Here is a 25,710-nt window from a genome sequence, read left to right as displayed (position 1 = left end):
TGGGCTTAGTTGCTCTGTGGCCAGTGGGATCTTCCTGGACCAGGGCTTGAACCCGTGTCCCCTGTATTGGCAGGCAGATTCCTAACCACTGCACCACCAGGGAAGTCCACAAATAATGTTTTTTATAAATTTGAACTGGTTAGAACAACTTAGATGTTCTCATGACCACAACCAAGCTCTCAAAATAAAAAGGGTTTCGGCAAAACTAAAATTCTCATCACTACCGTGTGGCAGACACCCCCATCTAACTTATCTATAGTCTACTTTGATTTTGGATTTTCCTTCTAAATTGAGATGCGGACGCCATTAGTGGCAAGAGGAATGCTACTTGATGACACTTGGTGTCACCTGTTGCAGACACTGTTGGCGGCCTAGGCAACCAACAGCAGAAGCTGATTCTGTGGTTGTGTCCACCCTAATATGCTCTGTGAAGGTCACCCTATTTCCTATCTGGGGGGATAGACCATCATTTTGCTGAGCCAGTCATGGTCATCCCATTCTCCTTGACAGTGAGAGCAGAGAGATGGAGTGAACCTGGGTCCTTCATGATATCATGAAACCATCAAACCCTGAAGCAACCTACATTGAGGCTTTTAAAAATGTGAGGTAATTAATTTTTTTAAATTTGTAAGCCAAATTCAGTCAGGACTTTCTGTTACTTGGTTCCCCAGACACCCTAATACTGCTGCAAAGAAAGTATCTCTATAATGCTATTGGGGGTAGAGCCTTCTGCTTCATGGGCAGAGCTAAGACTTTGCCTCTGATAGACTAGAAAGACAGCATACTATTGAGCAAAGAGCCCTGGATTTAGGGGCAGAATAACCAGTTCTAAATCACACCTGTCATTTACTGTTTGTGTGCACTCAGGCAGGTAATTTAGTCTGCCTGAGTCTCAGATTAACAATACCAACTCATGGGCTCATTATGAAGGTTAAATGAAACAATGTGTTTCACAGGCCATCAGATGGAGTATGCTTGAGGGCCAATATTGTGTTGTGCTTATCTTTGTTATCCCTGTCGCACACTGGCCAGCATATAGCAGCAAATACTTATACATCATCCACTCTGTGCCCATGTTTTTCATGTATTAAGTATTTTTCATGTATTTTAAAGCTCATTTAATTGTATTAACTCATTTAATTGTCACAACAACACTATTCTTTCATTCCACTTTACAGATGAAGAAAGAGGCTCAGAGAGATTAAATAATTTGTCCAGGGTCATCCCGATAGGAAGTAGTAGAGACAGGATTTGAATCCAGGCAGTCTTTAAAGTCTAGGGTCTCAACTACACAATATTCTACATAGTGGGGGCTTAGTATTTATTTAATGGCTGAATGGTACCTGTGAAGTTCAGTGAATATATATTGAACAGGTGGGATGTAGCAGTTGAATAACAACTTCTTTTTCTTAAGAAGAAATGTTATACTTCGATTTTTTTTCTCTTGGAGAAAAAAGTAGTTCTTCCAAGTTTAATGAGATTCTGTGACCATGGATTACTTTGGGGGGCATTTTTCCATCCATGTTAATGAACGTGGCCCCCAAGGCAGCCACCAGTAGGATCAGGTCTGAATACAAGGATTATTCAGCACCCTTTTATCACATGACTCCCATGTATAAACAGCCCCCAAATCACGTGACTCCAATTGATTAAATCAGCCCCTTAAACATCCCAACCCCCATTAAATTAATCATCCTCCTTAAATCTCCTGACACCCATTATACCAATCAAACCCCTTAGGTTTCCTGACCCCCCCAAATCAGTCTGCCTTCTTAACTCTCCAGACACTCATTAAGTCATTGTGCCTTCTTAATTCTCTTGAACCCCATTAAATCAATCACCCTTCTTAATCCCCCAACAGCCCTTCAAACAATAAGCCCCCTTAAATCATGTGATTGCTTTGATTCAGTCAGTGCCCTTAAATGGTGGAGCTACCAGTGATTCAGTCAGGCCCACTGCATCACGTGACTCCCACCGATTAAATCAGCTCACTTAAATATTGTTAACCCCTTTAAATCAATTGTTCTTCTTAAATCTCCTGACTTTCATTAAAACAACCAAACACCTTAGGTTTCCTGAGTCCCATTAAATCAATCTGCCTTCTTAAGTTTCCTGACACCCATTAAAGAGGATGATTACTTTAATTAGGGTCACCATATTTAAGAAGGCAGAGTGAGTCAATGGGGGCCCAGCCCAGGAGGGGTGCTGTTCCCCATGGGGGGTGGGGGCAGGGTATCCCCGAGGGGTGGCCCTGGCATCCCCCTGGGGTACTCAGTTGTGTATATGCATTGTGTACACAAAGTTCTTTTGGGGAAACATAGTATGTCCACCGTTGTGTATATGTACTGTGTACCCAGAGTTCCTTTGTGGAAACAGTATGTACACTGTTGTGTATAAGCATTGTGTACTCAAATTTTTTTGTGGACACATAGTATGTATACAGTTGTGTGTATGCATTGTGTACACAGATTCCTTTGCGGACACATTATGTACACAGTTGTGTATATATATTGTGTACACAAAGTTGCTTTGTGTACCCATATTCCATACACAGTTGCATACATAGGTGCTGTCCCCCCTGGGGGGGTGGTGCTTGGGCTGATTCAATCAACCCCTTGGATAACGTTACTCCTATTGTTAAATCAGTCCCTGTAAATCAGGGAGGGGTGCTGTCCCCTCTGGGACAGTCTCTGAAATGCAGAATACGCTTAGTTTTGTCTATCATCTCCTCTCCCAAATGGTTAGTTAGAGCACATGCTCGGACAATTCTGGCTACTAGAACATCCTGGCCACACACCCATGAGTTGCTGTAGCTAAAATCTGGTTAGGTAGGTAAGTGTCTCATTTCTCTGCCGTGTCCCCAATCCCTGGGGCACTCCCATGCCTCGGTCACATCTTCAGCACCAGTGGTGCTCTGCTCACCACCCCCAAACCCCCTTCCCCCATTAAAACCTGTGGTCAAACTGTCCAGAAGTAAAGAATTCTAACAATGAAATCAAACACATAAATGACAAAAATTATGAATCGCACACCAAGTTATGTAGTTGACTCGTAGCTTAACGGATATGTTCTTCCTCTGAGGACAGTGGATAGAAAGACATTTCTCAACTCCAAGAGGTCAAGCTGACAGGCCCGCAGGAAAGAGCTGGTTGGGAAGGAAGCCTTCTCCAAAATGACAAATGACAGCTTAGAAGGAGACCACCTACGTGTATTTCCAACAGTTAGTTGTCTCAATGACCCTATCACCTCTGAAGTAGGTGGCCTTCCTCCTTTCCTCTCCAGGCCTCCTTCTGTCCTCCCAGGGAAGTCACAATTTCCATTATCTGCCTAAAGTCTAGTATAGAATGAAGAAAGCCAGCTGTAGAACTGGTCTTTGTGGAAATATTGCTTTCAAATTCCTTCTGTTCCAGACTTCATACACCTTATAAATATAAACAGATCAAGAAATTTAGCGATTTTATAGAAAGGGGACCTAATAAACATTAAACTCTAAACTTAGCACTGTCCAGTAGAAATATAATGCAAGCCACAAATGTGAGCCACATACGTAATTTAAAATTTTCTGATAGCCACATTGAGTAGAAAGAAACAAGTGGAATTCATTTTATTTTATTTTTTATTATTATTTTTAAATTTATTTATTTAATTTACTTTTGGCTGTGTTGGGTCTTTGTTGCTGCGTGCGGGCTTTCTCTAGTTGCGGTGAGCGGGGGCTACTCTTCGTTGCGGTGCACGGGCTTCTCATTGAGGTGGCTTCTCTTGTTGTGGAGCACGGGCTCTAGGTGCGCGGGCTTCAGTAGTTGTGGCTCGCGGGCTCTAGAGCGCAGGCTCAGTATTTGTGGTGCACGGGCTTAGTAGCTCCGTGGCATGTGGGATCTTCCCCGACCAGGGCTCGAACTGGTGTCCCCTGCATTAGCAGGCGGATTCTTAAGCGGTGCGCCACCAGGGAAGCCTGGAATTCATTTTAATAATATGTTATTTAACCCAGTGTTTTAAAAATACAACCATTTCAACAGGTAATCAACATAAAATTTTTGATGAGCTATTTTATATATTTTTTCATATTAAGTCTTTGAATCCAGTTTTACACTTATGACACATGTCAGCTCAGACTACCCATTTGTACTACACTAGCCACTAGTACTACATTTCCAGTACTCCACTCCACTAGCTACATGTGGCTGTTGGCTACGGAATAGGACTGTGCCTTCATATCTTTTCACATGTTCTTCTAATTTTTCTGAAAAGTTACATGTGTTTTTGCATGTATCTAACCAGTTGTTCAAACTCTCTTGGATTCTTTTCCCCTGAACTACTGTGTATATGAACACATCACATATATTTATATGTGGCGTGCATTATGCATATTTAAATATGCAATATATATTTATCTCTAAGACTGGTATGACCCATATAAATAGCTTATCATTTATAAAATCAATCTAATAATCTTCTGTTGTGTTACTATACTGACTGTATGGGCATTCATCTATTGGACATCTGGGTAATTTACCACTTTTCTCTGTTACAAGTATTACTGCTATGAATGTCTCTTTTTTTTTTTTTTAGAGTGGAATTTGTTTTTTCTCTTTCTATCTTTGTCCTTTTTTTCCCTATTCTACTGTCTTTTTCAGGATTACAGAAAATGAGATTGAGAAACCCTCCTTCCTCAGTTGGTCCAGGATCAACCACCTTTCCACTCTACAAGTGCTACCTGGGGGCATCTCTGTCTTCTGTGATAAATTAAAATCAGTTACCAACCCTGGGCCCAAAGCGGTTAATTCATCAATGTGTAAAGAAGAAACAAAGATGATGGGGGCGGGGGCTTGAAGGGTATAGAACAAACAGCTTCTTTCATAAAGGCTTTTGCAGGAGAAAAGCAAAGCCCCTTTCATTCTGAAGTGTAAGGAGAGAGGATGTAGTAGCAATAGGTAGGAAACACAGGCATGAATATGGATATAGTTTTCCACACGGCCCCACTGACTTGAAGACAACAATGAAAAAGCTATTATGGCTCCTATTACAAAGGTGATGGGCTGGATATAATTAGGGATTAAATCTGAAATTCCCAGTACCTACTCAGCACCTCGGGAACTTGACAAGCTGCCATCACTCCAAGATCCCTGGGAGGAGCAGTGCGGCTGGCTTAATCAAAGAGGGCATCAGTGGGGCCCGCTCATAGCAAGCCACTTATCACAGCGCTAATGAACAGGGAGGCCTTCGAAGAGGGGAAGTGGAGCAGTGGTGTCACTTTCCCTTTGTTGTGTGCACATCAGCTGGCTTCTCCGCAGGGGCGGTGACTTGTCAGAAAGGAGACAAGTTGCTAGGTAACCAGGGAGTATGAGGGAAGCCCCCTCCCCCATCCCCAGGGAAGCAAAGTGCCAAGGGGGCTCCAAGAAGGATTTGTTGGTTAAAAAACAACCCAAAACATCCATAGCCTCAAACGTGGAAAGATTAACTGCTACCCTGAGGAGCGCAGGCTACTTTTTTTTTTTTTTTTTCCGGAAGGGGAAGGCTAATTGGAAGAGAATTACTGTGACCTGGGAGTCGAAGGAGGGGGAAGGAAAGGGAGGGGAAAAAGCCAGAGAGTACAGGGGGAACAAGTATTAAAAAGAGGGAGAGGGAGAAGATTGTGGGAAAGAAAGCATCTGCATCAACTCTGGAAATGACCTTATTACAGGACAGTATACTGGGGCCGCCATGAACTCCAGGGCCCTTAGAGGGTTAAGATGGTCTGTGCAATAAACAAGCTAAAAAGTATGGTCTCTGTACCAGCCATGTCTTATCTGGAAACTTGTTGGAACATGTCAAGCCCCGACCCAGGCCTACTGCTTTAGCAACTGTGTGTTTTTTTTTTTTTAATATTTATTTATTTATGGCTGCATTGGACCTTAGTTGCGGCGGCCCTAGGGATCTTTCGTTGTGGTGCACCGGCTCTTTGTTGCAGTGCGCGGGCTTCTCTCTCGTTGTGGTGTGTGGGCTCAGTCGTTGCAGTGCACAGGCTCTCTGGTCATGGCACACAGGCTCCAGAGTGCATGGGCTCTGTAGTTGCAGCGTGCAGGCCCTCTAGTTGTGGTGTGTGGGCTCAGTAGTTGTGGCTCACGTGGCTTAGTTGCCCTGTGGCACGTGGGATGTTAGTTCCCCTACCAGGGATTGAACCCGCATCCCCTGCATTGGAAGGCGGATTCTTAACCACTGGACCACTGGGGAAGTCCCAGCAACTGTACTTCTAACAGGCCCTCCAGGTGATTCAGAAACATATTAGTTTGAGAGCCACTGCTGCAATGGAATGAGAAGCGTTTGGAGGCGTGAGCAGGGGCATGTCAAAGCAAAGATTGCACCCAGCAAAGTTAAACAGGCAAGGAAAACTTCATTCAAGGCTATTGCAATAAGGGAGAGAGGCCAGAACTCAGTCCGAGCTTAACTCCCCTGGACCAGAGGGTGGAAGGGTTTTTAAATGCTGGGGTGAGCTAGTGGAAAACTACTGGGTGGTGTTAGGGTGCTGTCAAAGGCCATCTGTGTTTGCTCATAAACCTCTCCTGTCTTTTTATATATATATAAATTTATTTTATTTATTTATTATTTCTGGCTGCATTGGGTCTTCATTACTGCGCACAGGCTTTCTCTAGTTGTGGCGACCAGGGACTACTCTTCATTGTGGTGCACGGGCTTCTCATTGCGGTGGCTTCTCTTGTTGCACAGCACAGGGTCTAGGCACGTGAGCTTCAGTAGCTGCAGCACGCAGGCTCAGTAGTTGTGGCTTGTGGGCTCTAGAGCGCAGGCTCAGTAGTTGTGGCACACGGGCTTAGTTGTTCCGTGGCCTGTGGGATCTTCCTGGACCAGGGTTGGAACCCGTGTCCACTGCACTGGCAGGAGGATTCTTAACCACTGCGCCACCAGGGAAGTCCCTCTCCTGTCTTTATGGCAGAAGTTAGCTTTACAACTGGGAGCAAGGTGTTCTCTAATGTTAGGCTTCTACCCTCCCTCAGAGGCTGAGAGATAGAGAAGTTGTCTCCTCTGATGATTGCCTTTCAAAGAGATGGTCCACAGGTCCTAGAGAAGGACATTCCTAGAGCCAAATTGAAGGTGACAGGGATGAAAGGCAGTTTATTCCAGAAGGAGACTTCTTCAGGGTGATGGAGCGGGGAGAAGGATGGAGTGGCATGGGATGGAGAAAAGAGCTCGTGTGGAGTCTTTTCTCTCGATGCTGCTGCTGGTTTCATTTCTTTCACGGGAAACCAGACAAGGGCACACAGAGAGGGAGGGCAGCTTGGGCTTGATTCACGTGATTCTCTCAAAAGGTTTTCTGAAGAGCTGATAACATTCGCTTGGAACGAAGTGTCTGTGGTTAAGAAAACAAGCCCACGGCTGTCCTAGTCAGCTTAAGCCAGGTCTTTACTGCTGCACCAACAATTGTAACTTCCCATAGGCCTGCCTTTCAGGGACTTGGCCAAGAGGAATTGCCTTCCAAGATGGATTTACTGGAAGGCTTCAGTGCCTGTAACTGTGGGGTTCCTGCGGCAGGGTATGGCCACTCTTGTCCTTGCGCATTAGAAGTCCTGCCAGAAGGGCTGGCTTTCTTCCCACCTCCATTGTCTGCCGTGGCTGTGCTTCTTCCACATAACTGGTGACCGAGCACGCAGCACTGATCAAGCCTGAACTGTTCCAAAGGACGAAGAGGCCTTTTGCTAGTGACCTTTTAGATAATCTGCCTCACTCCACCCTTTTTTGCTTTTTCTCAGAATGGTAAGGAGACAGCTGTTCCTGGAAGCCTAGCCAAGGCCAGGCATGAGAGTGTGGCTAAGGCACTGTGGGAGGCTGTGTAGCTCGTGTATACCCAGTCCTGGTCACCACACATCCTACAGCACCATGGCTCAGCTGACCTGCCTCCTGCTCTGAACAAGGGGTGAGGCCACCAGGACCAAGGGCTCTGGTGCTTAAGGTTGGCTCAGCTGAAAGACACATGCACCCCAATGTTCATAGCAGCACTATTCACAAGAGCCAAGACATGGAAGCAACCTAATTGTCCATCAACAGATGACTGGCTAAGAAGATGTGGTACCTATATACAATGCAATAATTACTCAGCCATAAAAAAGAATGAAATAATGCCATTTGCAGCAACATGGATGGACCTAGAGATTACCATATTATCATTTCTCTCAGAGAGAGAAAGACAAATACCATATGATATCACTTATATGTGGAATCTAAAATATGACACAAATGAACTTATTTACAAAACAGAAACAGACTCACAGACACAGAGAACAGACTTGTGGTTGCCAAGGGAGAGGGGTGTGGGAGAAGATGGAGTGGGAGTTTGGGATTAGCAGATGCAAACTATTATATATAGAATGGGTAAACAATAAGGTCCTACTGTATAGCACAGGGAACTATATTCAATATCCTGTAAAAAGCCATAATGGAAAAGGGAAAAAAATAGGCTCAGTTGAGTACCAACCAATGTCTGCCACAGCCCATCTCATTTGTAAGATGCTCCTGGGCCAACCAGATGGTGACATTTAATAAATTAAAAAGGTGAGAATTCCCTGGCAGTCCAGTGGTTAGGACACTGGGTTTTCACTGCCAAGGGCCTGGGTTCAATCCCTGGTTCGGGAACTAAGATCCTATAAGCCTCACGGCATGGCCAAAATAAATAAGCTATGAAAATATCCATCATTATCACTTCACCCTGTAATCACTAGCTCATTTGTATCCCTAGACTGTGGACTTCTTAAGGCAGGGCTGAATCCCAATAAATGCCTGTGTCAATGTATGAGTAAAAGAATGAAGGGGAGGGCTTCCCTGGTGGTGCAGTGGTTGAGAGTCCGCCTGCCGATGGAGGGGACACGGGTTCGTGCCCCGGTCCAGGAGGTTCCCACATGCCGTGGAGCGGCTGGGCCCGTGAGCCATGGCCGCTGAGCCTGTGCGTCCGGAGCCTGTGCTCCGCAGCAGGAGAGGCCACAACAGTAAGAGGCCCGCGTACTGCAAAAAAAAAAAAAAAAAAAAAAAAGAATGAAGGGGAGCCCCCAGGACTCCTTTTGTCCACTCTGTGGTTGCCTCTTACCATCCCTTTATTTTTCTGGGTTTTTTTTAAGAATTATTTTTTATTGAGGTAGAGTTGATTACAACATTATGTAAGTTTTAGGCATAAAACACAGTGATTCAAAATTTTAAAGGTTATTTTCTATTTATAGTTATAAAATATTGGCTGTTTCCCCTGTGCTGTACAAAGTATCCTTGTTTATTTTATACATAGTAGTTTGTACCTCTTAATCCCTTATCCCTATGTTGCCTCTCCCCTCCCTCTCCCCAGTGGTAACCATTAGTTTGGTCTCTATATCTGTGAGTCTGTTTCTTATTTGTTATATTCACTAGTTTGTTTTACTTTTTAGATTCCACATAAAAGTGATATATGATATTTGTTTTTCTCTTTCTGACTTTCTTCACTTAGTATGATAATCTCTGGGTCCATCCATGTTGTTGCAAATGGCATTATTTCATCCTTCTTTATGGCTGAGTAGTATTCCATTGTGTATATGTACAACATTTTCTTTATCCATTCATCTGTTGATGAACAATTAGGTTCCCTCCATATCTTGGCTACTGTAAATAGGGCTGCTTATCATCTTTCATTTCAACCATAAAAATCTTTTTGAGCTCCAGAGACCAAAATAAAACCCAACAACAGCAACAAAGCTGAGCTTTTTTCACCATTCTTTAGAGTTTGAGAATTGTTTCCAGAAGAACTATATGTAGACTGGCAATCTTGGTAACATTCATGGATATTAAATTCATAAAAAAAACTAAGTTAACCAGAGAAGAACATCACCTAGCACGTGGTAACACTTTTTGGTTGAACTGCTAATAACCCAGTGAATCCAGAGGAAACACCTATCTGTGAAAATGACTTACAAAAATGGCCAAACCAACATTTTAGAGTGTGAATTAGTCTCAGATAAAAGATTAATGCGACCACACCATAAATAATTCACCAAGGAAATTATTTAGTGAGTGCTTACCGTGTGCATGGCAGGCACCTGACCAGACACAGAAACGCTAAGGCCACATTTACCTCCTGCAGGTCTCTGCAAGCAAGATACCCTGATGATGAAGAAAGAAGCCCAGGGAGCCTGGAATTGTGCACATAAACATAACATTTGCAAGGCAAACGGTTTTAAGAGACCCATTTAGAAGACACTATTCTAAATAAATTTAAAACAAGAACAACATTAAATGGTTCCCAGGAATACCCGGGCAGTCCAGTTAAGACTCCACGCCCAGAAGCCTCCTCGCTGCCAAAAAAACGCCACCCACCCAACCAAACAAACAAACCGCCCCCCCGCCCCAAAATACATTAAATGGTTGCCATTTTAAACTGTTGGTCCTGAAGAACAAAGTAATTTTCCTTGTGATATAAACTCTCAACACAGCAAAACCAAAGGATGATCTGGAGAAACTAGTTTTAGCCATAAGAGGAAAAGGTTGGAAACGAACCAAGCCATATCCCTCCAAAGTGTCTTTATTCCATCTAATTTTAAGGAACAAGCCGGGATGCTCTTGTAAGTATTTGCATGCAAAGGAGTCTGGAAATTGGCCTTGTTTAAACAAGTGCTCCTAGCAAGGCCTCCCTCCGCCGCCCACCCTTGGCATCAGGGACCTGCCGGCCATAAAAGAGGCAGCCACGTGAGCGTTGCAGCTGAAAAGAAGCCTCTGAGTCGCTCAACTGTTTAAGTAATTAATGCAGTTCTCCCGCTAAGGTTAGAAATGAAAGGAGGGGGGAACAAATTTCTGAGCGATCCACCACTTTGGGTCCATTATGTGCTTGCAAAGAGAGATGCAACGTCCCCACGCCCGCATGCGGCTCTTCAAGCCTCTTGCGGAATCCTCCGTAATCCCGGGCATTCCCTGGAGCGCAGCGAGGCCTTTGGCTGCAGAGTGGCTCTCAATGGGTCGATAACCACAGGAAAGACTCTATACATTTATTTATTTATTTATTTTTGTTTTTGGCTGTGTTGGGTCTTCGTTGCTGCGTGCAGGCTTTCTCTAGTTGCAGCGAGTGGGTGGTGCTCTTGTTGCAGTGCGCGGGCTTCTCATTGCTGTGGCTTCTCTTGTTGCGGAACACAGGCTCTAGGTGTGTGGCACAGGCTCAGTAGTTGTGGCTCATGGGCTCTAGAGTGCAGGCTCAGTAGTTGTGGCGCATGGGCTTAGTTACTCCGCAGCATGTGGGATCTTCCCGGACCAGGGTTCGAACCTGTGTCCCCTGCATTGGCAGGCGGATTCTAAACCACTGCACCACCAGGGAAGTCCCAGGGAAGCTGCTTTTGATCCTGGCATAAATCAGAAGGAAAAAAACAAAACAAAACAAAACTAAAGAACAAAACCCACACCTCCCACCACGGAACTTTAGTTATCTAAACTGGAATGTTTAAAAACTAAGCAAACCTTTGAGAGGTCTATAAAGTGACCCAAGGTGAAGGCAGAGGGCTCCCAACTCAGACAATTGCTTTTGCTAGAGGCAGAGTATTTGCCGTAGTCTGACAGCCAGCCCCAGAGATCCAGGGAATGGGGAACAGCAAAGGGGGGCTGGGGAGGTGCGTGGGCTGGCCAGGTGAGAGCCAGTGTCTTGTTGTGCGACAAATCCGCCACTGTCACATCCCTCCCCTCTCCCTTTCCCTCTCCCTTTACACCACTAGAGCCAGACCTTTGCAAAATTATGAAGAGAAATCTAGGTTCAGCATCCTAGACAAGCCTCCCCCCCCTTATTATTATTTATATTTATTATTATTAATTTTTTTCCCCTGTGTTAGTCTGCTTGGGCTGCCATAACAACCGTACCACAGGCTGGGTGACTTAAACAACTGAGATGAATTTCCTCATGAACCTGGAGGCTTGAAGTTGAAGATCAAGATGCTGGCAGGGTTGGTTTCTGGTGAGGCCTTTCTTTCTGGCTTGCAGACAGCCACCTGCTCTTGTGTCCTCACACGGCCTTACCTCTGTGCCTGTCAACTCCTCCTGTCTCTTCTTATGAGGACACAAGTCCTATTGGATTAGGGCCCCACCCTTATGACCTTACTTAACCTAGTTGCCTACTTAGAGGGCCTATCTCCAAATTTAGTCACACTGGGGGGTTAGTGCTTCCACATATGGATTTGGGAGACGTACAGTTCAGTCCATAGCACATCTCTTTCCTCTTGCTTTCACTTTAGCAGGCCTGTCCTTTTTACTTCTCTCCCCAAGACTCTTATCAAAATATTCGCTCAGGAAAGGGCATAGTTGGCACTGCCCTAGGCATACTGGGGGGAGATGTAAAGAACTGGATGCTTGGGAGGTGCCCTTTGTTAGAGTCTCCTCAAGATACCATGAGTGTAAAATAACTAGACTGCAGGGCAGAGTATCGATCCTGAGGAGTGCTGGAACTAAGTGGCTACTACACTGTTGTTCTCCTTTTCACATTTAGCTTCTAGAAAAAGTGAGTCACCCTTGTTTTATCCATTTTCTTATTACCCTTCATCCCCTTCTTATTCCCCACTTGGGTTCCACCACAGTTCTGAAATGTTTTTTATTGAGATGGCTAAAAAGTGCCTACCAAGCACCTCCTTGCGTTACACTGTAAAGGGAAACCTGTTCCTGTGCTTCTCTACTTTCACACTTCTGACACAAGATGTGGGCTTATTCCCACGCTGACCAATTCTGCAACACCAGCTGGGTGTCCTACAATTCAGTTCAGTTCTGACACTCCCTACCTAGAGCTGGCATCAGATTCCACAGGTAAGGGCTCAGTCCCACAAGACTGTCCCCATCCCCAGATGCCAATCGCAAGTCCAGATAGTCACCTGTGCTTTTGACCTACCAGCTGTAGGTCGGAGGTTCTCACGATCTCCTCCTCCAGTTCCATTAATTTGCTAGAGCAGCTCACAGAACTCAGGAAAACAGTTTACTTACCAGGTTACCAGTTTATTATAAAAAGGTATGTCAGGAGCAGCCAGATGGAAAAGATGCATAGGGCAAAGTGTATAGGAAGGGGCCATTCTCCCTGCACCACCATATGTTCACCAACCCAGAGGGTCACCAACCTCCAACAGGTCACCAGTAGCTCCAGTGGCTCTGGAGCTATTTCAGGAACCAAGGCCAAAGACTAAATATTATAACAAAAGATGCTCCCATTCTCTTATCACTTAGGAAATTCCAAGGGTTTTAGGAGCTCTATGGCAGAAGACCAAACGTATATTTGTTATTATAAGTCATGATGTCATACACAACTATGCACATTTCATTCATTAATTTAAGCATGCATTCAGCTGAGCACTGCATTTAGTCACAACCCACTTTCCCCAAGTCTGCATCCCTGGGGCCTTGCAGACAAATGTATCTTTGGTTCTTGGATCATCTCCTTATTAGACTGGGTTATGCAATTGTACGTACAATTTCTCTTCTCATACTTGAATTAGAAAAGTGCTTTTCAGATTTTAAACACTGTGGTTTGCATGATGTCATTTTAACTTGGGTAATAACAGGAAAGTGAAAATTTTGCTTTATTAGAATAATGCTATGCCTGTTGCAACTTTGTATTTTGGGGAAGGGGCAGAATTCCTCTTAGAGGTTGATGGCTCTTTTGTTTAGGAAAATACCTTGACAGGCCTTTCGGAAATAAAAGGTGGGACCCCCGTGGTGGCAAGGGTTGTGAAAGGACTGCACCACTGAATGTGTGTTCCCTGTATGTGAATTTAAGAGCATTATCCCGGAAGCTTGCAATAAAGGGAGGTTGGGGGACCAGATGTCCCAAAGAGGAAGCAAGGTAGAGAAGGGTCTCTGTAGAGAGAGATGACCTGAACAAAACTGGCAGAGTCAGGACCCAAGGGGAAAACTGGTCCTTGAGAAATTCCTATTAAGGACTCTAAGACTTCATAGGTGATGTTTAGTTTTAAGTTATTTCTGGCCTTATGCTCTGCTATGTCTCCTCTTTTATCTGCAAATAGTTGGTAAATGTCTGTTACACAGAACAACTTTGTGCCAGTGGGGCTTGGGGAACGAGAGTGACCGTGGCCACCATCGAGGGTCATGGTGAGAGACAGGACAGCAGAGAGAGAAGAGGAGAGAACAAGCTGGAGCCCCGCTCTCCAAGGTTTAAGCAAGAGAGGAGAGACCCAGATCCTTTAGCGGTCTCAGGGGGGGTCTTCAATATCCACGTAGAATCCACTCAGCAGTAATCCTTCATCTCCTCATTTCCATTGCTCTTGTCCTCCAGCCTGTCTCTGCCACTCACTCTCATGGTCTTATCAATTGCTGCATCTCTTCCAAAAGTTTGATTTCAAGCATCCTAATCCCTGATTACCCTTGCATACCCTTTCGGCTCACTCCCTGTAGCACCTCTGCTCAAAAAATGATCAAGTACACGTGGATTTTTAACCCATTGGCTTTCCCATCTCTGCATTGCTATTCACCCTTTCATAACCTCACTTATCTCTTAACCCAGCCGAGAATCTTTGGGTCATTCTTAAAATCATCTTCAGCTCTTCCTTCCATCGGTTTTTCTTGGCAAGACTCCAGTGCTACTTAGATCCAACTCTGCCTATTCTCTGTCTACACCTGAAGAAAGCTGACGGCTACTGGGAACAATCACATGCTCTGCTGATTGGTGTCTCTTTAACTTTATGAACTCAAACTTCAAGTGGGCTGTCATCAGTCTGGGTCCAACCAGGCAAAAAGAAACTAAGTGTTTAAAAGAGTGGGAATCTGATACAGGGAGTGGTTCTGTAAGTGATGGTCAGACTGAGAAGTCCAGGTCGCCGGAGAGGCACCCCAAAGCTTAGCAGTAAGCATGGAGCTCTACCAGCCTTAGGCTGGAGACAAAGATGGAGACAGCATCCCCAGGGCCCAGGACCAAAGTCACTGGGTGACAGGTGACCACGGTAGGAATGTTCCGAGAGAGCCAAGATGAGATGATATAGCCCGCGTGGATCAGTCCCCTGCAATAGTTTGTTCTCACTAAAATAGACACTTATCCTGGATACAGATTCGCCTTCCCTGCCTGAGATACATCTGCCCAAACCACATGCGGCCGGACTCACAACTACTGCACATACGCACTTGTGGCTCCAGCATCATATAACTCTACTGCACCATGATATAACACGTGAGTGCAGAAATCTGAGGTCTGGAAGAAGGCAAGAAACCCTTAAGAGGGCTGAGTAGGGGCTGGGCTGAGGATTACTTAGGTTATCAAACTGGTGTTAGTTTTCCCTCTGAGGGGACAGAAGAGCAGTCTGAGAACAGGAAGGTGCTGGAGATCCATAGATGTCAAATGACCACACAATCATTCTCCAGCCGAGGGTAACCCAGCCCTCAGCCTCTGGTCATGTTGGCCACTGTCAGACGGGAGCTGCCTTCTTTATTTTCTAATTAGGCATTTCTCTTGTCTTTCATCCACAATTCTCCCTTGGGGAAGAGACGACCTCTTTGGGATTTCTTAATTCTCTATGAATTTCTTCTAAATGAGGCTCCATGTAGCCTGGCTTGGGGACATTCCCAGATTCAACAGACCCTCTGGCCTAATCTTTCAACCTGGGGACGACTGTGCCATCCCTACAGCCACCCAGGGTGTGTCGGGTAGATCCAGGTTGCCATCCAAGAGCTGTCTCCCAGGTAGACAGACCCCAGGCAAGGAGGGAGCTCTGTGGGCTCCGGGAGTGCACTGCATTTGGGGGTGTTCAAAAGAGAGAGATGAGGGGAAACTGCTTTTCAAAGGGACGTAGACGCTGATGTTCTAGTTAGTTCATCGGTTAGAGACCCCAAACCAGATCCATTAGGGTTACCATGTGAGCCCCACGATGGGTCATTTTGCAATTACTTGGATTATTTCAGCTATGTTTATCCTTAACATCACACGCTTGATGAAGTTCATGAGCACATTGTGACCTATGACTTTTCCTGTGACCTCTTGGGGCTAAAATTAAACACAAAATTCTGCCCTCTCCTCAGGATGTTTAAACATTAGTGATCGGATCCTGTTATGGACTGAATTGTATCCCCTCACAAAGTCATATTATTGAAGCCCTAATCTCCAGTACCTCAGAATGTGACTGTATTTAGAGATAGGACCTTTAAAGAGGCAATTAAAATAAAATGAGGCTGACTGTGGAAAACAGCATGGAGGTTCCTTAGAAAACTAAAAAAAGAAAAGATGAAAACTCTAATTTGAAAAGACACATGCACCCCAATGTTCACAGCAACCCTATGTACAATAGCCAATATATGGAAGCAACCTAAATGTCCATTGACAGATGAATGGATAAAGAAGATGTGGTCCATATACACACTGGAATATTACTCAGCCACAGAAAAGAACGAAATAATGCCATTTGCAGCAACATGGATGGACCTAGAGATCATCACACTTAGTGAAGTTAGTCAGTCAGAGAAAGACAAATAGTGTATGATATCACTTACACGGAATCTAAAAAAACAATACAAACGAATCTATATACAAAACAGATACAGACAGAAAACAAACTTGTGGTTACAAAAGGAGGATGTGAGGGGAGGAATAAATTAGGAGTATGGAATTGACAGATACAAACTATTATACATCAAATAGACAAGCAACAGGATTTACTGTATGGCACAGGGAACTATATTCAGTATTTTATAATAACTTATAATGGAAAATGAATCTGACAAAAAAAAATAACCAAATCACTTTGCTGGACACCTGAAATGAACACAATACTGTAAATCACTATACTTCAATTACAAAAAAAAAAGAGTAGTAATGCACACAAAATAAAATGAGACTACTTGTATGTGCTCTAGTCCAGTCTGGCTTGTGTCCTTCTAAGAGGAGGAGAATAGGACACACAGAGAGATCTGGAATGCTCACACAGGGAAATGGCCATGTGAGGACACAGCAAGCCACAGAGAGAGGCCTCAGAAGGAAACAAACTGTCCTCACCTCGGCCTTGGCCTTCCAGCCCCCAGAACTGTGATACTTTGTTATGGCAGCCAAGCAGACTAAGATAGGTCCTTTAGATTTGGGGGGCGGGGTGGGGGGGTCGCGGGAATGCTGTGATGGTCCACGGGTGGGAAGGGTCTGTGTGGGAAATGGCCCACCAGTCGCTCTGGGGACCGCTGCAGGCTCCGACTCTGCACCACCCAGCCTGCCTGCTGCCCTCTCTCTTCAGGACACACTATTCCCTGATGTGGGTGGGACTCGTGCCCTGGTGTCAGAGTTGGAGAGAAAATAGAATCGAGATGTGGGTTAGCAGTAGGATGGGGAAGGAAGAAAAAAGCAAATTCATTTATAGTCTGTGGAGAGCCAACCAAGGATCCCGGTGGGAAACAGGGCCGGGCAGAAGGCTCCGCTTTCCTAAATAGAACTCTGTTTTGACACTCTCCCTGCAGCTGTTCCACCCCACGCTTGTCTGTCTCGCCAAGGGCGCCGGTAAAAAGCAGCAGGACTTTAGCCTCTCACGGCGCCATCTGGTGGCGCGCAGGGAGAGGTACAGTGGTTCTTGTGCCCACAGCCCGGTCTCCCCACAGCCAGAGAAATGCCTTCTGTTCTTTAAGAGTAATAGAGCGGTGGGAAGCAGCCGCGGGGCGCAGGGAGATCAGCTTGGTGCTTTGCGGCCGCCTGGAGGGGTGGGATAGGGATAGGGAGGGTGGGAGGGAGATGAAAGAGGGAGGGTATATGGGGACATATGTATATGTATGACTGATTCACTTTGTTATAGATCAGAAACTAACACACCATTGTAAAGCAATTATACTCCAATAAAGATGTTAAAAAAAAAGTAAGAGAGGGGTGGATACAAAGACTCTAGGGAAGAAAGGGATGATGCAAAGAGCACTGGACTGGAGTGAAAAAGGGACTCTGGCTTTGAATCTTATTAGCTGCACAATCTTGGGCACGTTGATGAATCTCTTTGTGCCTCAGTTTCTTCATGTAAAAAATATGGGTGACTAATACCAACAGGATTTTGTAAGGATTCATTGTGATAAAGCCCCAGAGCAGGAAAGTGGTGCCTCAGTGAATGCTTCATCCCTCCTTTTCTTCATTCCTCCTTGTACTCTGCCCCCGTCTCCCCACCCCGAGACGATTTTGTAAATAATCAAAAGTTATTACTGCTGCAGGCACGGCCTTTTTAATTTTAGCGGAGGGGTTGAGGGAACGGGGTCTGGAAGAACCTGAAACTGTGTGTTGGGAGAGCAGCAGGGAGTGGGTCCCGGGAGTCCCAGCGGGGACTGGGAGACCCCTAGGCTCTGCCCTCACAGGAATCAGAGTAGCTCAGACCTGTCCTTAGACCTGACCTTGACTTCTTGTTTCAGAAGAGGATCCTGCCTACCTGTGGTAAGGGACAGGAGGTGGCAGGCTCCCATCACCTCAGGCATCCAGGCACTGGTGATTGCTTTGCATTATTTCTTTTTGAGATCTCCTCCAGGCTTAGGGATATTATAAATCCGTGAACTAAAGCAACATTGACAAGAGCACCAATTATCTAAACATGCAGTGCAAAACAGGCTAACATCTTGCATATACAGAACATCTGCAATTTGGGTTAAAAAGTGAGAGGGAAGAGAAAGGGGTGCTGTATGCTGAGAAAGGGTTCCAACATATTAAAGGTAACTGAAATATTTTCCCCACACATTAAAAAAAAAATAATAAGTAAACCTGATGGTATCTCTCCTGCCAGCACTGGGATATAGGGCATGCGTTTATATATGGCAGCTCTTGCAGATGCCGTGTTCTTTCCTGGAGGCTCCCTTTGCCTTCTCTAACACACTAGCCTTGAAATACATAATTCAGCGGGACAAGGGTCCCAACCAGAGACCTGGAAAAATATTCATTGCACACAAAAGAAGATTCAGGGACAGGCTCTTAAGCCCTCTTGGGGCCCTGGAGTCTTAAGATCAATGACTTTGAGCCTCTTGGGTGTTCTGGGCTCCTGCTTCTTGCCGTATCCAATGCACACACAGGTACCTCGAACTGAGTCCCCTCCTTTTATCCAGTTCCTCTCTCAGTAAATTGCACTAATGATTTCAGTTAAAATCATTAATCTACCTGGTTGCTCAAGTCAGAAACCAGAAATGTGAGAATCCTTAACTCCTGCCTTCCCGCTGCCTCACCCCTGTATCAGACATATTAGCACACCGTGCCTGATGCCTTAACCTTATGTCTCTCCTGAATCCTCTGCCACACGCTCTACCTAGGCTCCACTGTGGTTGGCTGACTCCCTGTGGGGTATCTGTAATCTGCCATCTGAGGACCCCCAGCCATACTGCTGGTGTCCCTGGCTCCTGTCTGAGGTGCCACATGGCAGGGCTTGGGGTGATGTCAGGCCAAATGATACAGACGAGAAGGCTGAGTCATTAACCTGTAGCAAGGGTGTCCCAGTGACTTTGGGGGTGACAAATTACCCCAAAGTTCAGGGGCTTAAAACAGTCATTTAATTAGGCTCGTGGATTATTTGGGTCAGTAGGGCACAGTAGGACTGGCCTGTCTCTGTTCCTTGATGTCTGAAGGCGGAGCTGGGTGACTCATGGCTATGAGTGACCCTATGCTCGTGCAATAGAATCATCTGAAAGTATCTTCACTCCCAGGGCCGGCAGTAAATGCTGGCTGTTGACAGGGTCTGTGGTTGGAGCTATGAAGCAGAGCCCCTCCACCTGGGCTCTCTGTGTGGCCTGGGCTTCATCCCAGCACAGTGGCTTTAGGGTCGTCAACTCCTTACAGGACAGCCAAGGACTCCAAGCACAGGTGCTCCAGTGAACAAGGCAGAACCCGCATGGCTTTTTATGACCTGGCCTTGGAAGTCCTACAGCATCACTTCTGCTGTGTTCTCCTGGATTTGAGTGAGTAATTCAGGCCAGTCCAGATTCACGATAGGAGATACAGTTCCCATCTCATGATGGGAGAAATTTGCAGATGTGGGTTTTTTTGTGTGTGTGTGGTATGCGGGCCTCTCACTGTTGTGGCCTCTCCCGTTGCGGAGCACAGGCTCCGGACGCGCAGGCTCAGTGGCCATGGCTCACGGGCCCAGCCACTCCGCGGCATGTGGGATCCTCCCGGACCGGGGCACAAACCCGCGTCCCCTACATCGGCAGGCGGACTCTTAACCACTGTGCCACCAGGGAAGCCGTGCAGATGTGTTTTACTGGGAGATTTTGAAGACATGTTTTAAAACTGCCACGGGGGAATCTTTGACCAGTGAGAGATGGGAGATAGAAGCTATATTCTCCTTCCTCTCTCCAGTGGACTGTTCTAGGGTGCAGTTACTCCAGCACCCCATCCAAAGATATCCTGGGTGGCTGGCTGGGTGCCTGTTCAGTGGCTAGTTGTGTCTCATCACAGCTCATCTGGAGCAGTGGTCTGGGTGGAAACGCACTGCTTCCCATCATTCTGCCTTACTTCCCTTTCCCTCGCTCTTGCTGCCCTGGTACCGTGCTGTCCAAGTAAAGCACCAGTCTTTAAGCCTTGCCTCGGGCTTTGCTACTTTCAAGAGCATGGGCTAAGATACTCACCACAACCAATCTGTCACCCAATCCCACTGATTTATTCTTTTAAGTATCTTCCTTATCCATTCACTTTTCTCCATTCACACCGACATTCCCCAAGGCTGGGCCACACCTCCTCTTGCCGGACCACAATAGATCTTCCCAACAGATCGCTTTAGAGCTACACTAATAGTTCTCTCCCATCAGTCCACACTGAAGTTAGAGTGATCTTTTTGAAATAAATCTCATCGCCAAACCTCCCAGCCTAAAACCCCTGCGTGGTTCCTGATTCTCATTCTAAACTAGGGCTTTTCCTCTGCAGCATCGTTGACATCTTGAGTGGGAGAATTCTTTGCTGTGGGGCTGCCCTGTGCAGTGTAGGATATCTACTCCCCAGATGCCAGTAGCAGCCTACTCCCAGTTGTGACAAGTAAAAATGTCCCTGGAGGGGAGGGAGGCAAAATCGTCTCGGTCGAGAAGCTCTGGTCTCAAGTAAGCATTCCTGACATCCCCCTGCGTGGACTGGCCCTGGCTTACCAGGTGCCACCCTCTCCCAGGTCTTTATGTAACAGCCAAGGCTAGACTTCTCTCAGCATCCTCTGAACCATGCCCGGGCCTTTCCCTATTCAGGCCTTCTTACTGCTGTTCCTCAGCCTGGAACATTCCCTTTTCTCCTGCCTATCCACCCTCGACACACACACCTGCACAGCACTCATCTGGCTCACCCTTTATCATCAGTCCTCGGCTAAAACGTCACTTTTGTGAAGGCTCCTCTGGCCTCCCAGACTAGGTTAGTCCGGTGATGCATGCTCCCATGGCATCAGCGACTACGCACTTAACAGCATTCATCACAGTGATGGTGAATTAATTAGCCTTGGGAAGCCCTGTTAACGCTTTCCTCAAGCCTCTGTAACCTCCACCAGAGCGTGATGCTGTCATCTTGCTCAGCCCTGTATCTCAGTACTTAGCACAGAGCTTGGCGAGTGGTAGGTGCTCAGCGCATTTGGGAATGAATGAATGAATGAACGGACAAATACTACTTACGTGTATTCTTGAGAATCTTCACATTCCTTTCTTTCCTTGCTTTAGATTTTCCTCTGTCACTATGAAGCGGGACTCTCACTGCCTGTGTGGGTGAAAGCCCCGTTCTCTGATGTTTTATCAGCCAAACTCTCTGACTGATCCTGAGAATCTTTCCAGACCCTGCTCAACTCTTTGACCTGCTCCTCTACAAAGAATTTATGTAAAGTACTTTGCAGAGTACTTTTAAATTTTACTAAACTATTCTAGAAGCCAGAGGTACATTGAAGGATCAAAGTCCAAGATGTGGTATTCGATTCCTCAAAATATTTACCGAAAGATGGAATCTCGGGCTTCCCTGGTGGCGCAGTGGTTGAGAGTCCACCTGCTGATGCAGGGGACACGGGTTCGTGCCCCGGTCCGGGAAGATCCCACATGCCGGGGAGCAGCTGGGTCTGTGAGCCATGACCGCTGAGCCTGCACGTCCGGAGCCTGTGCTCCGCAACGGGAGAGGCCACAACAGTGAGAGGCCCGCGTACCACAAAAAATAAATAAAATAAAATAAAAATAAAAAGATGGAATCTCCTCTCTTGGCTGCTTGTCCACCAAATGGGACTTCTTTTGTCTTTTCTCACCTCTCATTCCTGACTACCTCCTGCAGGGATGCCAAATGTGACGTGTTGCGTCCTTGTTTTGGACCGTTTCTCAATGGAATGTAAGCCTTTAGGGCAGAGTCTGTGTTTGGCTTGTGTCTAGTTTTAACCAGGACTAAGGGTTAAATTCTGGTCATTTTACATTTAAGCACCAGTGGGTTTTGTTCCTATCACAAGCTCTTGCTGGGAAGTGTCAATATGCTGATTTCTGAAAACCTGACATTTTTTAGGGCATCCTTTAGAAATGATTCTGGAAAACAGTGTCTGTTAACTGACTTGTTCCAGTTTTGCTGATGTGCATTCTCAGGGCATGTGGAAAGCTGGAGGAGGAAGTTTAACTGAGCCGGGAGGCTGGCCCGTGGTGACGCTCCAGCTTCCTCCCAAGGTTGCTGAATCCCTGATTTCTGGTAACCCTGGGATTTACTCCCCCTAGTGGTTTGACGAAATATAACTTCTCTCGATGGAAACGACAAACTTTCAGCTATGACTCCCAGCTCTGAATGTGTGGCGGCTCAGAATCTTCCGAATGCAAATCAGGGATGAAAAGAGATGATAAGCCAATGGGTGCTCTGAGAAGGGGTGGGAAATCGGATCATGGAGGTGGGAGACGCAGAGGGCGGAGGAAGCTGTTTTGTCTAAAATTCTGGTCCCAGAAACTGCCAGAGACTGAAATCCCGAGGATGCTTTGCTAACGAAGTCCCAGCAACAAAGGCGAGAACCAAACACAATCTAAGGTAAAGCAGGAGGGATAAACAAGAAGAAAGAAAGGAAGAGAAAAGGAAAGTGAAAACCAGGCATCCAATCTTTGAAATTCCTTATCCTCTTGCTAAGGTAGCAGAACAAAGCGGTTATAGGCCTTCATGCCTAGGTTTGTGTCACGCTAGGGTTTTCCTCTTGGGGGTGATCCACTAGCATGTGGGACCCTGTGGCAGCTGACTGCCGTGAGAGATGTCTTTCTCTCCCGTTATAGTGATAATATCCTGTTAACCTCAGCGTCTCTTCTTTCCAGTTTAAAAGTAGCAACCCCATGCTTGTGGCTCATCTGACTGCATGGCGATGGCTGTTGAATGCAGACGAAACACAAGACCTGGATTATCTACAAAATACAAGCCTACCCCTTACCCATCACTCCTAAACAATGATAGACACAGGCTTTAGGGATATTAACTCAGGGACAGGCTTGTGAATTGGACGTGGCCAGTTACCCAGAAATATGTATACTATATATATGTATGTAGGTATGTGTGTGTGTATATATATATATTCTTTTTCAGATTCTTTTCCATTATAGGTTATTACAAGGTATTGAATATAGTTCCCTGTGCTATAGAGTAGGTCCTTGTCATTTATCTATTTTATATATAGTAGTGTGTGTCTTTTAATCCCAAGCTCCTAATTTATTTTGTTATATTTCTTCTTCTGCAGGATATGACTGGGCCTTCGATCTGATAGATGGGTGTCTTGTGAGTCATGTTGGCCCAGGCTGGGCTGTGAGGCAATTACCATGGTTTGGCGTGTCAGCCCCGTGGCAGATTTAGTGCCACATTTCAAAGGCCGAGCTGCTTTTAACTGTTTGCTCTTAATCTGCGACCTTTTGTGTTTTCTCATCGAGAGGGGGAATAGCTGCCCTTTCCTAGGCTTTAACAAGCCCCAGAGAGACAGGAGGGGAAGCCACAGTCCCCCCTTTTTCTGAAGTAGCCCAATCACACTGCACCCTCTGCATGCTAGATTTCTGTCCCACCTACATAGGATAGGATGCCTAGTGAAGGGACCGGGCAACGCACGAGAGATGAACTAACATCTACGCCTTAAGGACAAGCCAAAGAGAAACGTCGTGTTTTAGTTCAGAGGAGGCGAGCTCTCTTCCTTTCGTGTGTAGAAATCTCAGTAAGTTTTCGGAGGCAGTAGCTGGCCGTGCTGATGTCACAAAATCCAAGAGATTTCTCAGTTAAATTCGTGTCTATTTCAAAAGCGCCTTTGGTGATTCTAAAGTGAGAACTGCCTAGTCTCGATGGACATCAAAACCAGTTAGCGGGCAAGTACTGGTGGATCTGATGAGGAATTAGCTGGGACACCGGCTCCAGCCAGACTGCTCTCTACTGAGACCTCGGAGCACCCCTTCTCCCCCACCTCAGCCTCGATTTCTCTCCTGTGTCTGTCTTTTCCTCCTTCCTGCACCCAGGCACCCGCAAAGTCCTGCCGTGGAAATCTCCCTCCATTTCTCCCGGGCTGCACCCTGAGGCCCCCAGGATCCCGTTCCTCCCACCCTCACCTCTTCCCTCCTGCCACTGCAGAACCTGCCATACCCGTTCCTCTTCCTTCCCGGGCTCCAAGGACACCCACTTTGGCTTCCACCAGCTGCTTCATTCCCCCAACCGCACCCCAAGATGGTGTGTGATCGTTCCTCTTTGGGAAGCAGTGAGATGGTGCGACTAGACCAGCTTCCCAAAGCTCTCTGGGTCGCAGTGTCCTTACCTGTAAACTGAGAATAATTTACAACTTTAGAGCAGTGTTGTGTGAGTTATATGAGCCTGTGGATGCTTAACCAACATGAAACTGATGTTCAAAAACGGATCCCGAATGAGGCCTAGAAATCTGCGTGTTTATATCACCTCAGGTGATGGTGGCAGGTGGTGAGGACCTCACTGAGAGACACTGGTTAAGACGGTGGTTCTCTGCCTTGACTGTGCACTAGAATCATCTGGGGAGTTTTTAAACAGTTCAGGTGCCTGGGTCGAACCTGAGGTCAATTAAATCAGAATTGCTTTTGGTGGGGAAAGCTAAGCGCCAGTATTTTTAGTGACCCCCGGGTGATTCCAGTGTACAGCCAAAGTTAAGCACAAGGGCTTTGGGAGCAGCAGGGCTGGGCTATACTGACCTTGGGCCAGTCACTAACCCCTGAGCCTCCGTTTCTCCATCTGAACAATGGGAATAAAACATTTGCTTCATTGTTGATTAGGCAGATTAGTTGAGACATTTCTGCATGGGGCCTGGCACAGTGCTCGAAACTTCCCTTCTGTTGAGTGGAATTGGGAGCTGGGGTGGTGGACATCAGAGCCCCCGTCAGACTGAGGCCCGTCCAGGGTGTCTTAGCCCTCTGGGCCCAGGGTCCTCCTGCCTTTTGCTGCTGTGGTCCCAGAAAGTATATATGAATCCAGCTCTGAGCATGGCCCACAGGGAGCCTGGCTTCTCTCCATGGGGGGGTGGGAAGGGAGTTTTCGCCAACAGCCCTCTTTTAAAAGTGCTTCATTTCAAATACTATTTGGTTTAAAAAAATTTACTAACGATTAAACGAAGAGGCAAATGAAGTGTTAATTCCTCTCGTTGTTCAACCGCCAATATGCAGCATGTTACCTCACTTATGGGTTACAATTTTCTTTACCGTGAAGCCACCTGAGAACATGGCCACCATTTATAATGTTATTTTTGTAAGAATATGTGCCTTGAGGTCCAAACATTCAGTTTACAAATCCCCTTTGGAGACATGGGGGTAGAATGTGTGTGTGTGTGTGTGTGTGTGTGTATGAGTGTGTGAATATATGTG

The sequence above is a fragment of the Globicephala melas genome, chromosome 5, assembly GCF_963455315.2.
Source record: "Globicephala melas chromosome 5, mGloMel1.2, whole genome shotgun sequence".
Classification (NCBI taxonomy): Eukaryota; Metazoa; Chordata; class Mammalia; order Artiodactyla; family Delphinidae; genus Globicephala; species Globicephala melas.
The sequence above is the reverse complement of the archived record's forward strand: the minus strand, read 5'-3'. Positions refer to the sequence as shown.